This window comes from Bos indicus, chromosome 20, assembly GCF_029378745.1.
Source record: "Bos indicus isolate NIAB-ARS_2022 breed Sahiwal x Tharparkar chromosome 20, NIAB-ARS_B.indTharparkar_mat_pri_1.0, whole genome shotgun sequence".
In the NCBI taxonomy this organism is placed as follows: Eukaryota; Metazoa; Chordata; class Mammalia; order Artiodactyla; family Bovidae; genus Bos; species Bos indicus.
Genome location: NC_091779.1, coordinates 21,185,952 through 21,200,184, shown reverse-complemented (window position 1 = coordinate 21,200,184; position 14,233 = coordinate 21,185,952). Strand labels below are relative to the sequence as shown.

Sequence of the window (14,233 nt, the reverse complement as noted above, 5' to 3'; positions counted from 1 at the left end):
ATACCTTCTTTTTTTCTGATGGTTACACAAGTAGAGAAAGAACCACTTTCTAATATTTTAATCTGAAATGTCTAGATGTTTATCTATCTCACTGCAATTGAACAGCTATAATCTCACAATTAGTACTCGGTTAAACTATGGATTATTTTACACTGTAACCAAGAACCTAACATTTTTACACTACTGAGAACTGTATATGGTGCTCATGACTTATTAGGATGACTCCATTTGTAACTGGAAAACAAACCAGATACTTCTAAAAGCTGACCATGGCTAGTTTTGTCAATTGCAAAGAATAACAAGAGTCAAAATGAATTTGGACAAGTGACAAAGACCTTTTCCCAGAATAATCTTTTCTCAATTTTGCATTTGCTAGGGATCCTAGCATTGAAACCTCATATTATGAATACTATTTTATTGAATTAAGTCCTAAAGTGTATAGCCAGAAAATATCCACGATGTCAATGCTCTGCTTTCAAATTTCTCGTTTGTTCTATGTAGTACTGCTAGCAAATTTACTTGGGGCATGCCTTAGCTATAATAGAAAATATATGTATCTAATAACCATTCTGTTTTATATGAGTTTTATAGAGAGGTTTTTGGCCCAAATCTGTTTCATGCAATTAGACATGGGATAAGCTCAAATCAGTGCTATAGTAACCAAATCCAAGATTTTAAAACTTTAACTACAAAAAATGTAAACTGTTGAAAGTATGTGTAAAATACAAAACACTTCTTTTAAGTTTAAAACCTAACGCTTGTTCCTGACTCCAACAACCTACTTTGCTTTCTAGTACATTCTGTTGGCCTTCTAAGCTATGGTCCAGAGACTCTCCTGGTGAAGATCTTGGCAGTAACACAGCATTCCAGACTCACTAGAAGAAGAAACTGTTCTTTGTTTCTTTTTCATGTTCACTGTTCTTTTCTTTTTAATGGAATACTAAAAAATGAACTGTTCGTAGTATTAACACTACTAGGCAGAGCAGCAAATACTAACGGGCTCAAAGGGAGGCAGCCGTAATGATGGGAGCTTTTTGTTTTCTCCCAAAAGCCCTATTCTGAAGCTCCAGGGGAAAACTAGGATAGGACACCAAACCAGAATGGGAAAGCCCATGGAAGACAGAGAACAACAGTCAGAGATTTATACGGGTCAAGGCAAAACAAATGTACCATTCTGCCAAAGTTCATCAACACCTAGCCCCTAACATGAATACACATGCATGTGTATAGTAAACATCAGATCAGATCAGATCAGATCAGATCAGTTGCTCAGTCATGTCTGACTCTTTGCTACCCCATGAATCGCAGCACACCAGGCCTCCCTGTCCATCACCAACTCCCGGAGTTCACTCAGACTCACGTCCATTGAGTCAGCGATGCCATCCAGCCATCTCATCCTCTGTCGTCCCCTTCTCCTTCTGCCCCCAATCCCTCCCAGCATCAGGGTCTTTTCCAATGAATCAACTCTTCGCATGAGGTGGCCAAAGTACTGGAGTTTCAGCTTTAGCATCAGTCCTTCCAAAGAAATCCCAGGGCTGATCTCCTTCAGAATGGACTGGTTTGATCTCCTTGCAGTCCAAGGGACTCTCAAGAGTCTTCTCCAACACCACAGTTGAAAAGCATCAATTCTTCGGCGCTCAGCCTTCTTCACAGTCCAACTCTCACATCCATACATGACCACAGGAAAAACCATAGCCTCAGCCTTCTTCACAGTCCAACTCTCACATCCATACATGACCACAGGAAAAACCATAGCCTTGACTAGACGAACCTTTGTTGGCAAAGTAATGTCTCTGCTTTTGAATATGCTATCTAGGTTGGTCATACATATATCTAAAAATAAGAGTGTGATTTGAAGGTGAGAAAGGAGACACGGTAATAGCTGACATGTTGGCACTGAAGAGAAGAGGTGAGAAGTTCACAGAAGTTTTAGAGTGGAGCCTCTATATTTCTGGCTGATGTCTGCCACAGAAGGGCTTTCACCAGAGTCACCCCCTACCCAGGTTCCTTCTCCAGATCCTTACTCATTCCTTCCGAGGACAGAAGAGGTGATTTATCTGATTCATCGTCACGCTTTAGCGTGGTTGAACTTTAGCACTGATGTGAAAACCAGTAAGTAAAAGATTAACGTAAGAAGATACAACATCTAATTAGATCAAACCTACGAGGCATCTGGCATTGCCTGGCGAAGAAATTGGTGTCAGTGGTGACACATTTCAAACTTGTTGCACAAATTCAGCAAGAGAACACCCACAATCTACTCAGTACTGTAATTTCCGCATCTACATCATGTTGGGCCTCAGGAAATCTGGAGTGGTTGGGGCTGAGAAGTTAACTAGAAAACTGGGAATTGCTGGAATTTCTATTGTTTTCCTATGGAATTCCCATATGTGTAGGTAAGTGTTCCAAAGGGAAGGTGAGTGTGCTTTGTTTGATGACTATGATTGATATTGCTGCCCACGGGAAAGGGGATAATTACACAAAAGGCAACACTAATTCGATGCCAATAAATTGAAGGATAGGGCAACTGGGTTAATCAAAAATCTATACATTTTTATTGTTCTTACGAGGCATATTTACTTATGTGTGTGTGTGTGTGTGTATATATATATATATATATGAATTTATAAATACTTAGAATCTGGATCAACATACATATATTCATTAAAATACATGCTTATGTTTATGTATATAATAAATACAATCCATGTAGGAAAATATGGAAAATTTCCAACATGTAAAAAAAGTAGAGACAATGGTATAATTAATTCTCCATGTAACCACAACCCATTTCAAGCATTATCTACTAATAGTCAGTTTGTTTCTTTTATACCCCCACTCATTTCCCTTTCCACATTCCTGATTTTTTTGAAATAAATACCAGATAGTATATTATTTCATCTGTATATACATCAGTGCCTCTAAAAGGAAAGAAAAGCCCCTCTTTTAAATATTATAATACTGTCCTCATACCACACTTTTATTTAATCTTATTCTTATTGCCTTTCTCCCAGACCTTCTGGTTTTCAATAACACCCACATGATCACTCAGTTTATTAATTTATTATATATTTGACACACCAACAGGCTTAATACTACCATCAACAATATGATTGCTGAAAAATGGTTTAAGATTTTTCCACACTTCTCTTAGTGCTAAAGGATGTACTTTCAAATTATTGTGTTTTATTTGGAATAGTTCCTATGTCATTTCCACCAACTGGAAAGACAGATTCATTTATTTCATTTTGCTCTTGATGTTTAGCCTTAATTTTCTTTTTCAATTTTGTTTTTTAATTGTATAAAATATTTACATAGCTCCAAAATCAAATCCACAAAAGCAACTGATATCCATGGAAGTTTAACGTCTTTCTGTCTCTTTCATATTATTCCCTCATAATTCTTTTACTATGGTGATTATTACTTTGTGACTTAAACAAATAAGCATATCCTGGCATAGTTAAACAGTAGAATAAAATCTACACTTTTTTTTCACTTTGCTGTTTTCACTTAATATATTCTAGATACTATTTCATAGTAGTATGTAGCTATATTAATCATTCTTACTAGAGGTATACAGATTCCCATTGTGTTCATGCACCATAGTTTATGCAGTCTATTCATTATTATTATTATGAGTTGAATTGTGCCCTCACACAAAAAAAGGATATTTTTAAGTCTTAACCCCTGGTACCCATGAATGGGACCTTCCTTATTTAGAAATAGAGTCTTTGCAGATGTAATCAAGTTAAGATGAGGTCATGCTCATCCATTACATGGACTCTAATCCAGTATGACTGGTGTTCTTACAAGAGGAGGAGAGAGACACACAGAAAGAGGATGGTCATGAGATAAAGAGGAAAAGATTGGCTTGACATATCTCTAGCCAAGGAAAACCATGATTGTTGTCAAAGACCAGAGGCTAAAAGAAGCAAGAAAGGATTGCTCTTGTGGTTTCAAAGGAACCAATGGCCCTGGCAACACCTTGAACTCAGCCAACTGTCCCCCTTTGTGGAAATTTGTTGTGACGACCCTGGGAAATTAGTAGTTGCTGGTCTTTTGCTATTGCAAACAAGGCCGTCATGAAAAGCTTTGTAAACATGACATTTTGTTGTATTTTTTTTTTCCCATAATACTTTGGAAGGGATCTTAGAAATGAGATCGCTGGTCCCAGGGTAAATGCATATATAGTTTTGGAAGACAGTGTCAAATTTTCTCTCATAGCAGTTTTATCATTTTGCCTTGCCACCAGTGATTTTCAAAAATGCCTATTTCCCTACCCCTCACCACTAAAATTTTGCCAGTCTGGTAGGTGAAAATGGTTTCTCATTGTAGTTTTAATTTTGATTCTCTCTTATTGGTAGCTTGACTATATTTTCATATGGTTAATAGTCATTTGTATTTCTTTTTTGTTTGTCTATCTGGCCCATTTTTCTATATGTGTTCTCCTGTCCCATATCTAGAAGTTATTTTTATACTAGAGTTATTAATCATTTAAGTTTTATTCCAAATGTTTTTCTCAGTTTCTCTTGTTATTTGCTTATGAGGGGTTAATTATTTATTTATTGTCATGTTTAAAGTATTTTAAGCTGCTTATTTCTTAAATTGAACAGTTTTGATCTATAAGCAGTCCGTGAAGAATATAAATACTTTTATTAAGGATAAAAGCCTATATAGATGACTATTTAGACAGTTTAAGTTTTTAAACTTATTGTGTATTATGAGTTCCATGCTCAAAGTTCATTTTGAGGAAGCCTGCTTCCCATGTGGCTCTAGTGGTAAAGAACATGCCTGCCAATGCAGAAGACACAGGAGATGCTGGTTCTATCTCTGGGTCGGAAAGATCCTCTGAAGAAGGGCATGGCAACCTGCTCCAGTATTCTTGCCTGGAAAATTACGTGGATAAAAGGAGGCTTGTACTTTGGCCACCTCATGTGAAGAGCTGACTCATTGGAAAGGACTCTGATGCTGGGAGGGTTTGGGGGGCAAGAGGAGAAGGGGACGACAGAGGATGAGATGGCTGGATGGCAGCACTGACTCGATGGACGTGAGTCTAAGTGAACTCTGGGAGTTGGTGATGGACAGGGAGGCCTGGCGTGCTGCAATTCATGGGTCGCAAAGAGTCAGACACTGCTGAGCGACTGAACTGAACTGAACTGAGCTGTGAGCTATAGTCCATGGGGTCGCAAAAGAGTCAGACTGGGCTGAGCGGCTGAGCATGATACAATATTAAGTCGCATGGCCTACAGCAGTCAGATTAGATAAATAAAGGGATCTTTGCTTGAATTAAAACTTTCTCATCAGGTAGATGTGTGTGTGTGTGGACAGAATGTATCAGTTTGCTTATTAGTAAAGGATGAATCAGCAGTTAAACACTTAAAAAATGCATCCAGTCTTAAAAATGCACTCATTTGACATTTACACATACTACATACATGTATATATATGTGTGTATATATATGCGTGTGTGTGTGTGTGGTATAACAGTTCAACTTTTATAAAGCACCAAAAATGTATGACATCTAGGACACATAAATATATATCTTCCTTCCAGTGAATTTGTCATCTAAAACTGATCTATTTTATCCAGACCCTGTCAGTAAGTATCTCTATAACCTTGAGCAAATGTGCTTCAGCTCCTGTCTCTGTAAGATGAGGTGACTGGAATAAAATATTTCTAAAGCCCGTTTTCCAACTCTAACAGGTATTAATCAGCTTCTGTGATAAAGACCTGACATATTTCTTAAAATACCCTTGAACCAATTTTACTTCATGATTAGTACTTAGAACCTGTACAGAAATCCATTTTGGCCCCTCTAACTTGATAGGTATAAACACCGAATTTCACATCATTCTATGCCTCTCCTGCGCGTGGCCCGAGTGAACGCTTATGAGAGTGGTGTTTATGGGCGTAAGTGAAGGTGAGACACGGGGCGGACTCATTTCGGGGGCCTTGGCGTGTGTGTATGTTCAAGCGCCTCAGACAGTTCTCCTTCAGGAGGAGCTGTGCAACGCTCCTTTCCTCTTTCTGTGATAAGGAGAGAGAGGAGTGGGAAAGCAGAGTCTCCAGGTGTTTCCTGCAATGACATTCCTAGTGGTAGCTTCCTGTGCCCTGTTTGGAGGCAAAACTTCAGTTAATGCTGAGCACCCAGGGTAAAAGGGCCCCATGAGCTATACTCCCTCATGCCTTTGCCTTCATACAAATTATATCTTAAAGTCATATTTTTAAAGTTTGTTTGTAAGTCATCAAGGAAACCCGGTAAACTTATAAACAAACTTGAAAATATGATTTAAAAATATAATTTGTATGAAGGAAAAGGCATGAGGGTGCTATCTACCTTTCAGACTAGATTGCAAGTTCCCTAAGGACGGAATCAGATTTAATTTAAACAAATGATTATTCGATAGAATTTTATTTTGAATTTATTTTTATTGTAGTTTTATTTGAATTTATTATTTAATTTAATAATTATGGTAAATGTAATGCATAGTGAATGGCATTTGATCCTCGATATTCAAGGATTCTGTATTCCCAAATTTACCCATGTGCTATTTATAATTCCCAAATTAATACTCCTGGCGCATCAGGGGTCATTCATGGAGGTGCGCATGCTCACAAGGTTGGAAACGTTGTCAATTGGTGTACATATTCCCAGCTGAGGCCAAAGAAGGCGATGCCTTCTTATTTCAGCATTCATACTATAAACAAGTATTATTTTTAGAATCTATTTAGGGTCACAGTTTTTGAATTTTTGTTTTTGGGGGTTGCTGTTGGTGGTGGTAGTGATGATGATAGTTTTGCTATTTAAAATGGTCCCTGGGTGCAGGGCTGAGGTGCTGTCTCAGACTCCTAAGGGGCTGTGTTATGCCTTACAGAAAAGATACACATGTTAGATAAGCTTCATTGAGGTACTACTATGGTGCTTTTGGCTGAACTCAATGGTAATTAATCAGTATATATTAAATAAGATGGCTTCAAACAGAAGCAAACACAAAATGTTAGGTATTGATTTATTGGTGAAAATGTGAGCAGTGGCTTGCAGGAAACCTAACCCTGTTATTTCCCCTATGGAGCAATGATTTAATATTTGCGAATTCAGTGTTTGTAGAGATTTTACAGAACATGACTCCAATGAATAATGACTCAACTGTGTTTAAATTTGGTTTATTTTTAAAAACATGAGTATCTAAACTAATGAATATCTATATCTAGCATATACAGTTGACCCTTGAACAACATGGGTTTAAACTGCATGAATCCACTTATATGTGGACTTTTTCAGTAATAAATATATAGCACTACACAATCCATAGTTGATTGAATCCATGGATGCAGAGGGTCCAGAGGGCCAGCTATAAATTATATGCAGATTTTTGACTGCAGGGAGTGTCAGTGCTGCTTACCCCTATGTTGTTCAAGGATAAACTCTAGTTGGTCAATAATGTATCCAATAAATTATTGAATGATAATGATTATAATCAGAACCACGATTCCAAAAAAAGGACTTTTCAGGTAAATTAGTATTTATGGTAAATAGTCACTGGTGGGATGGATTGTGCCACATGCAAAGAACATATGCCACGGCTTATTGCAACCCTTTACTGACTGAGTTGACTCCAATAGATCTTTTAACATCCATGCCTCTGATTCCTCATTCATAAAATAATGATTATGAAACTCTTATTTTGCAAGATCACTAAGGGGTTCTAGCCCAAAGCTTTTGTAAATTAATACAAAAGCACTACCCAGGCTAGTTATGATTATTGATGACAAGATCACAGGTCTGGAAGTTTGACCTTCAAACTAGCATGGGGTCAAGGAAAACTCACTGTGAGATGCTGACTTACATTAGTCTCTTACCCATCAATGTCTATCTCAGAGTCCTACTTTTATAAAATGATGTCAGACTGGATGACTTCCAAGGTCTTTTCTGGCAGTACCTTTCTAAGGACCTATGACACAATAGGCTTAAGCTCTATTGGAAGGACTGATGCTGAAGTTGAAGCTTCAATACTTTGGCCACCTGATGAAAAGACCTGACTCATTAGAAAGACCCTGATGCTAGGAAAGATTGAGGGCAGGGGAAGAAGGGAATGATAAAGGACAAGATGGTTGGATGGTATCACTAACTCAATGGACATGAGTTTGAGCAAGCACCCGGAGACAGTGAAGGACAGGGAAGCCTGGCATGCTGCAGTCCATGGGGTCACAAAGAGTTGGACATGACTGAGCAACTGAACAACAACTAAAGGGATTTCAGAGAAGTTGAGAATGAATCATAGATTAATCTTATATCCAGGATAAGAGCAGTGCCACTATCATGGTCCTGGTCCTTGGAACAATCTTGATTTTGCTCAACTCAAGCCCTTATAAATTGACTGTCTCCATGGGAAACCCTCTGTTAAACCTCTGTTACTATGACAGTCTTTCCTTCAGGAGTTAAATATTAATAGCACTAAAACTTGAGGTCTTCCTTGGAAACATAAAATGATACTCCTAAGAATTAAGGGGTATTTGAGAGCACTTGAGACTGGTTCCCAAGAGGATGACAAAATTAGAAAGTTAAAAATAAAGTAAAGCTAGATTGAAGCTCTTGATTTATTTATTTGTATAAATAGAGCTCTGCAGATATGGGTCAAAATAGTTACATATATCAATGAACAAGTCTAAATTTTATAAGGCTTAATTTTATTTTTTAACAAATTTATTATTTTACTTGGAGGCTAATTACCTTACAATATTGTAGTGGTTTTTGTCATACATTGACATGAATCAGCCATGGGTGTACATGTATTCCCCATCCTGAACCCCCCTCCCACCTCCCTCCCCATCCCATCCCTCAGGGTCATCCCAGGGCACCAGCCCTGAGCACCCTGTCTCATGCATCGAACCTGGACTGGCAATCTATTTCACATATGATAATATACATGTTTCAATGCCATTCTCTCAAATCATCCCACCCTCGCCTTCTCCCACAGAGTCCAAAAGTCTGTTCTTTACATTTGTGTCTCACATATAGGGTCATTGCTACCATCTTTCTAAATTCCGTATATATGCATTAATATACTGTATTGGTGTTTTTCTTTCTGACTTACTTCACTCTGTATAATAGACTCCAGTTTCATCCACCTCATCAGAACTGATTCAAATGCATTCTTTTTAATGGCTGAGTAATATTCCATTGTGTATATGTACCACAACTTTCTTATCCATTTGTCTGCTGATGGACATCTTGGTTGCTTCCATGTCCTGGCTTTTATAAACAGTGCTGCGATGAACATTGGGGTACACATGTCTCTTTCAATTCTGGTTTCCTTGGTGTGTATGCCCAGCAGTGGGATAAGGCTTAATTTTAAAAAGATACAAACTAATATGGCATGTAGGTCAGATCGTATGACACTGAACTTTCCTTTCTTTAGCAGTGAAATGAAGGTGACAAGACCCTATTTTAGCTAACCTAGTAGAACCTTTGTAAGTATTACATAATGACAATGGCAAATGACTCTATTACATACAAATCAAGTACCAACAAAAGACTCTTGACATTTCAGTTCAGTCCATTGTTTAAGAAATTAACCAAGAAGAACTTAAGGAGAAGCAACGGTTTTAAAACTTTTAATATATGGTTTGATGAGAATAAAGCCATTCTCCTTTGTTCTATTAAAGCATACAGTTCTTTTCAATGACCCAAAAATGATGACTGCAACAATGAAAATCTGATGTGTCTGTATTCTAGTACTAAATATTCCAAAACAAACTAAACAACAAAATAAATTGTCCAGAGACTGAGTAACAAAATAGACTGTTATCCATGTATACCTAAGGTCTGAAATGAACTTTTAATCCTGAATAATAAACTCACTTCCAAAGCCAAGTGCTAAAGGGAGTGGAGTCTAAGTTTGACATCTGCCTCATTAGGGATGCCACTGGTCAAACAGCCAAGATTCTACATAGCTATGGGCTGCTGCTGCTAAGTCGCTTCAGTCGTGTCCGACCCTGTGCAACCCCATAGACGGCAGCCCACCAGGCTCCCCCGTCCCTGGGATTCTCCAGGCAAGAACACTGGAGTGGGTTGCCATTTCCTTCTCCAACGCATGAAAGTGAAAAGTGAAAGTGAAGTCGCTGGGTCGTGTCCGACTCTGTAGCTATGGGCATATTCATATTAATTAAATTAAATTTGCAAATCTCTTTACCAGGAAGTAAATAAACAATATCATTATAAAACTGTATAGTTAATAGAGATAAACAGGTTCGTTTTTGAAAGAGAAATACACTGTTTGGTTGCTGAAATGTTCTGGCATGCTACTCCTTTCTCTGGATTCAAGGCTATTCTTTCCACTTGCATAACTGTCATAGTGAGAAACAAGGCTCTTTCAAATCTCTGTATGGCTTATTCCTAAAGTCATTTTCCAGTAGCAGTGTGATGACTCATCCATATACAATGACCTTGTAAAAGTCATCTAAAGGGAGCTGTAGAACCTTTATTTAAATTGATAAAAACATCAAGGAGTCCAAATATAACTCAAAGCAACCTTCGTTTTCTGAATGTGCCAAAAGTAACTTTGTTTTCAGGGTTATTTTTTTTTTAATAGTGACCCTGGCTAAAACTAAAAACAACAGGATGAACAGAAAAAAACTCTTCAAATATCCATTAAAGGAAAATGATCATATTCTGTGACTAATCAGAGCTCCCAAATAGCCTGAAGTATGTTTCTTTATTTAATTTTTAGTGAAAGCATTATTTATATATGGATATTAATATCAGGACACCAGCTTCCCTGGTGGCTCAGACAGTAAAGCGTCTGCCTGCAATGCGGGAGACCTGGGTTTGATCCCTGGGTTGGGAAGATCCCTTGGAGAAGGAAATGGCAACCCACTCCAGTACTCTTGCCTGAAGAATTCCATGGACAGATGAGCCTGGTGGGCTACAGTCCACGGGATTGCAAAGAGTCGGACATGACTGAGCAACTTCACTCTTCACTCATTAATATCAGAAGGCTTCCCAGGTGGCTCAGTAGTAAAGGATCTGCCTGCCAACACAGGAGATAGATGAGACATAGGTTTGATCCCTGCATCAGAAAGATGGCCTGAAGGAGGAAATGGCAACCCACTTCAGTATTCTTGCCTGAAAACTCCCATGGACAGAAGTACCTGACGGGCTACAGTCCATGGGGTTGCAAAGAGTTGGACATGATTGAGCAACTGAGCATGCACACATTAATATCAGAAATTTAGTGAAGAAAAATAATAACCTTGGGATATTTTGGGACTCTTTTATACCAAGCCTTATATTTAAAAATCTGGCTCTGCTACTAACTGCATGATTTTTATGTCACTTAACCTAGTGTTATCATTTCTAAGGAGCTTTCCAGTCCTAAATCTATGATTTTCCAGTGAGAATAGCATCCATAATTATGATCAGTATCAGTCAGCAATGAGGTTGGGGGAGAGAAGGAAAACATTTGTGATAAAATGTAAATAACTTTAAAAGCGTAGAGTATCCTATTTTCTAAGTGCCTGGGTTAATTATGAGATTTTTCTAGAGAAGTTAGTTAAAAATAATAAATCTACAATATCTCAATATTTTAGTGACTCTGTATAATAATGATCCATTGGGTTCAATTTTATGTCATACGCCAAACCATGCTTCTGTTGTAGATAAATAAATACTTCTTCTAGAAGATACAGATGATCTTGGCAATGTGGCCAGTGACCCAGAATATTTGGGTAGATGTGATTCTTGTGGTTATCTTAGCAGGGAATGTAGATTCTTGCCTAAAGTTTCCATTTGAATATCAGTCCTGAAGACAGACACAGTGAAACAATGCATGCAAACACAGTTTTGGAATATAACTGCATGGGATTATAAATTACAGGATTAAATTCTTGCATAAAGTTGGGAATGGTGGTAAGAAGAAATTCTCTATGGGGTCTATTCTATGAAAGTCTCTAGATTTTCTTCATTTTGCTCTTAAAACTTAGCTGCTGGTTCCATGGAGCATCTGGCTACTGGAACCATTATCTTCCTGACAACTGTGATCATCTCAGACTCACCTGTGGCTTCGGAACCCAGACCCATCTCTACCAGACTCCAGACTGGCGCCATTTTTGCCATTTTGAGATGCACATGGACTCCAACACTCCGCCTCAGTTGTGGGTTTTGGCTTCCCCATCAAACAAGTTGGATCAGTTAGACACTGGGTATAAATGCTACTCCTTTCCTCTCCCCTGTTAGACTCTTGGAAGATACAAGTGCTTCCAGTTTCCGTGACACGATTTTACTATCCAAATTCTTTTTTTTTTTTTTCTTTTTACTATCCAAATTCCATGAAGTTCTCTGGACGGGAATAGTATCTAGGCTATTTTCACATGCCTCATCATTTAGCACAGTGCTTTACACAGAGAAGATAACCAAGAAACATTTGCTTGCTAAATGAACAGTATGTAATCTTTTCCTTCTTTCACATTTAGACTCTGGTGATATGACCAGATTAAAACCATTTCATGTAAAGTGCCCTCATATCGCTAATGATTCTGATGATCTCTCAACCTGGCGACATGTGATTCAACAGAAAACAATATGGAGAAAAGCAAGTTAGGCTGAGAAAACTAACCTGGGGTTTCCATGGTTTCCTGACTCTAACTAGTGCTGTGACGTACCTAATCTTTGAGGGAATTAATAAGACACTTAAATGACTTTTTCAAGAATTTAATTTGTCTTCATTCTCCACTTACTTCTCATTCCTTGATGAAGAATATTTACCCTTCCTCTCTACCTCCCTCTCCATGATTCCCTGCAATTCCTTTCACTTTTCCATCTGAAGGGAACCTCTGCCCACTCTGTGTGTTTGCCAGTGATGCTTCCCCTTTGAACAAGCCAGCCAGCTCCTTTGAAACGTACAGCCACTGCTCCTCCTGGTTATTATCAGCCATGTAAGGTTTTAATTCTCTTTGCTTCATTCCCTTGATACTGCTGTCACTGCTTTAGGGGAACTTCATGGAAGTGCATCCGCCAGCTCTCTGGGCCCTGTCAGAACCTGGTCTCTGTTACTCATTACTCTCTTCCACCCCAGCAATGTATTTGGTGCTCGTGTCCCAGACCTGGTTTGGTGCTCGTGTCCCAGACCTGGTGATCATCAACAGCTGTGCCTCTTCCAAAGTCTCGATTTAAATTAGCTACCCCCACCCCTTAGCACAGAATGAGATGGTTGGATGGCCTCACTGACTCAATGGACATGAATTTGAGCAAACTCTGGGAGATGGTGAAGAACAGGGAGGCCTGACGTGCTGCAGTCCATGGGGTTGCAAAGAGTTGCACAGGACTTAGTGACTGAAAAACAACAGCAAACCCTGAACCAGCATTTCTTGTCTTCCCGTCTAACTTACTCTAGCTTGCCAACTTGAGCCTTTCCTCAAGCCCACGGGGCTCCCCGTCCATGCGCTCAGTGTTGGCTCCTCCCACAGTCATCACTTTCCTTCTCATCCCATTAGATCTCATGTTCTTTCACATGCTCCTAGCTCCTGTTATGTTTGCCTATAGACTTTCAACCCTGTTCAAATCTAAGCCTTCAGCTGCTTCCCTCTTATAACTTTGTAGGTGAACACAGCTAGAGAAAAATCATCCAGACATAATGACCAGTTTGTGACCACAAATCCCAAGGGATCTTGACTTTGCCACGCAGTCCCAGTCCATTGTCCTAATCAGTTCTCTGTGTCCTTCACTCCCACCCCCAACCCCAACCCCAACCCCAATCTTTGGGAAAAGGATTATACCTCTTGTCAAAATTCCCAAACCCCTTCCTCTTATTCTTTTTTTAAGGCAAACACATTCACAATAGCAGTAGACAAAACACAATTCAAAGATTATTCGTAATTCCAGGACTGTAACAGCTGCTGCTGCTAAGTCGCTTCAGTCATGTCCGACTCTGTGCAACCCCATAGACGGCAGCCTACCAGGCTCTCCCGTCCCTGGGATTCTCCAGGCAAGAACACTAGAGTGGATTGCTATTTCCTTCTCCAATGCATGAAAGTGAAAAGTGAAAGTGACAGCTGAACACTGTGCAAAGTGTGGGTCCCTTCCAGACCTGGGATCTGTGTGACTAAGTGGCTGCTGGCCCATGAGCCACCTGATTGGGAAGGAGGTGAGGGAAGCCATGCTCCACTACAGGGGTTGGCGGTGCAGGTCCCATCTGTTCGTTTGTGTTCCACAAGTTGGAACACAGTTCAATTTCC

At 39.1% G+C, this 14,233-nt stretch overlaps 1 long non-coding RNA gene across 2 annotated transcripts in view; it reads left to right on the top strand.

Annotated features, from left to right (window-relative positions):
* Positions 1-14,233, top strand: part of LOC109574772 (uncharacterized) — a 211,364-nt gene that overhangs the window by 81,150 nt on the left and 115,981 nt on the right. The window contains exon 4 of one of the 2 annotated variants that reach the window (XR_011562421.1): positions 795-4,948. The exons of the other annotated variant lie outside the window; for it this stretch is intronic. This is a non-coding gene — a long non-coding RNA (uncharacterized lncRNA). Of the gene's footprint in view, positions 1-794; positions 4,949-14,233 lie in introns of those variants that run through there. 2 annotated transcript variants of the gene reach the window in all.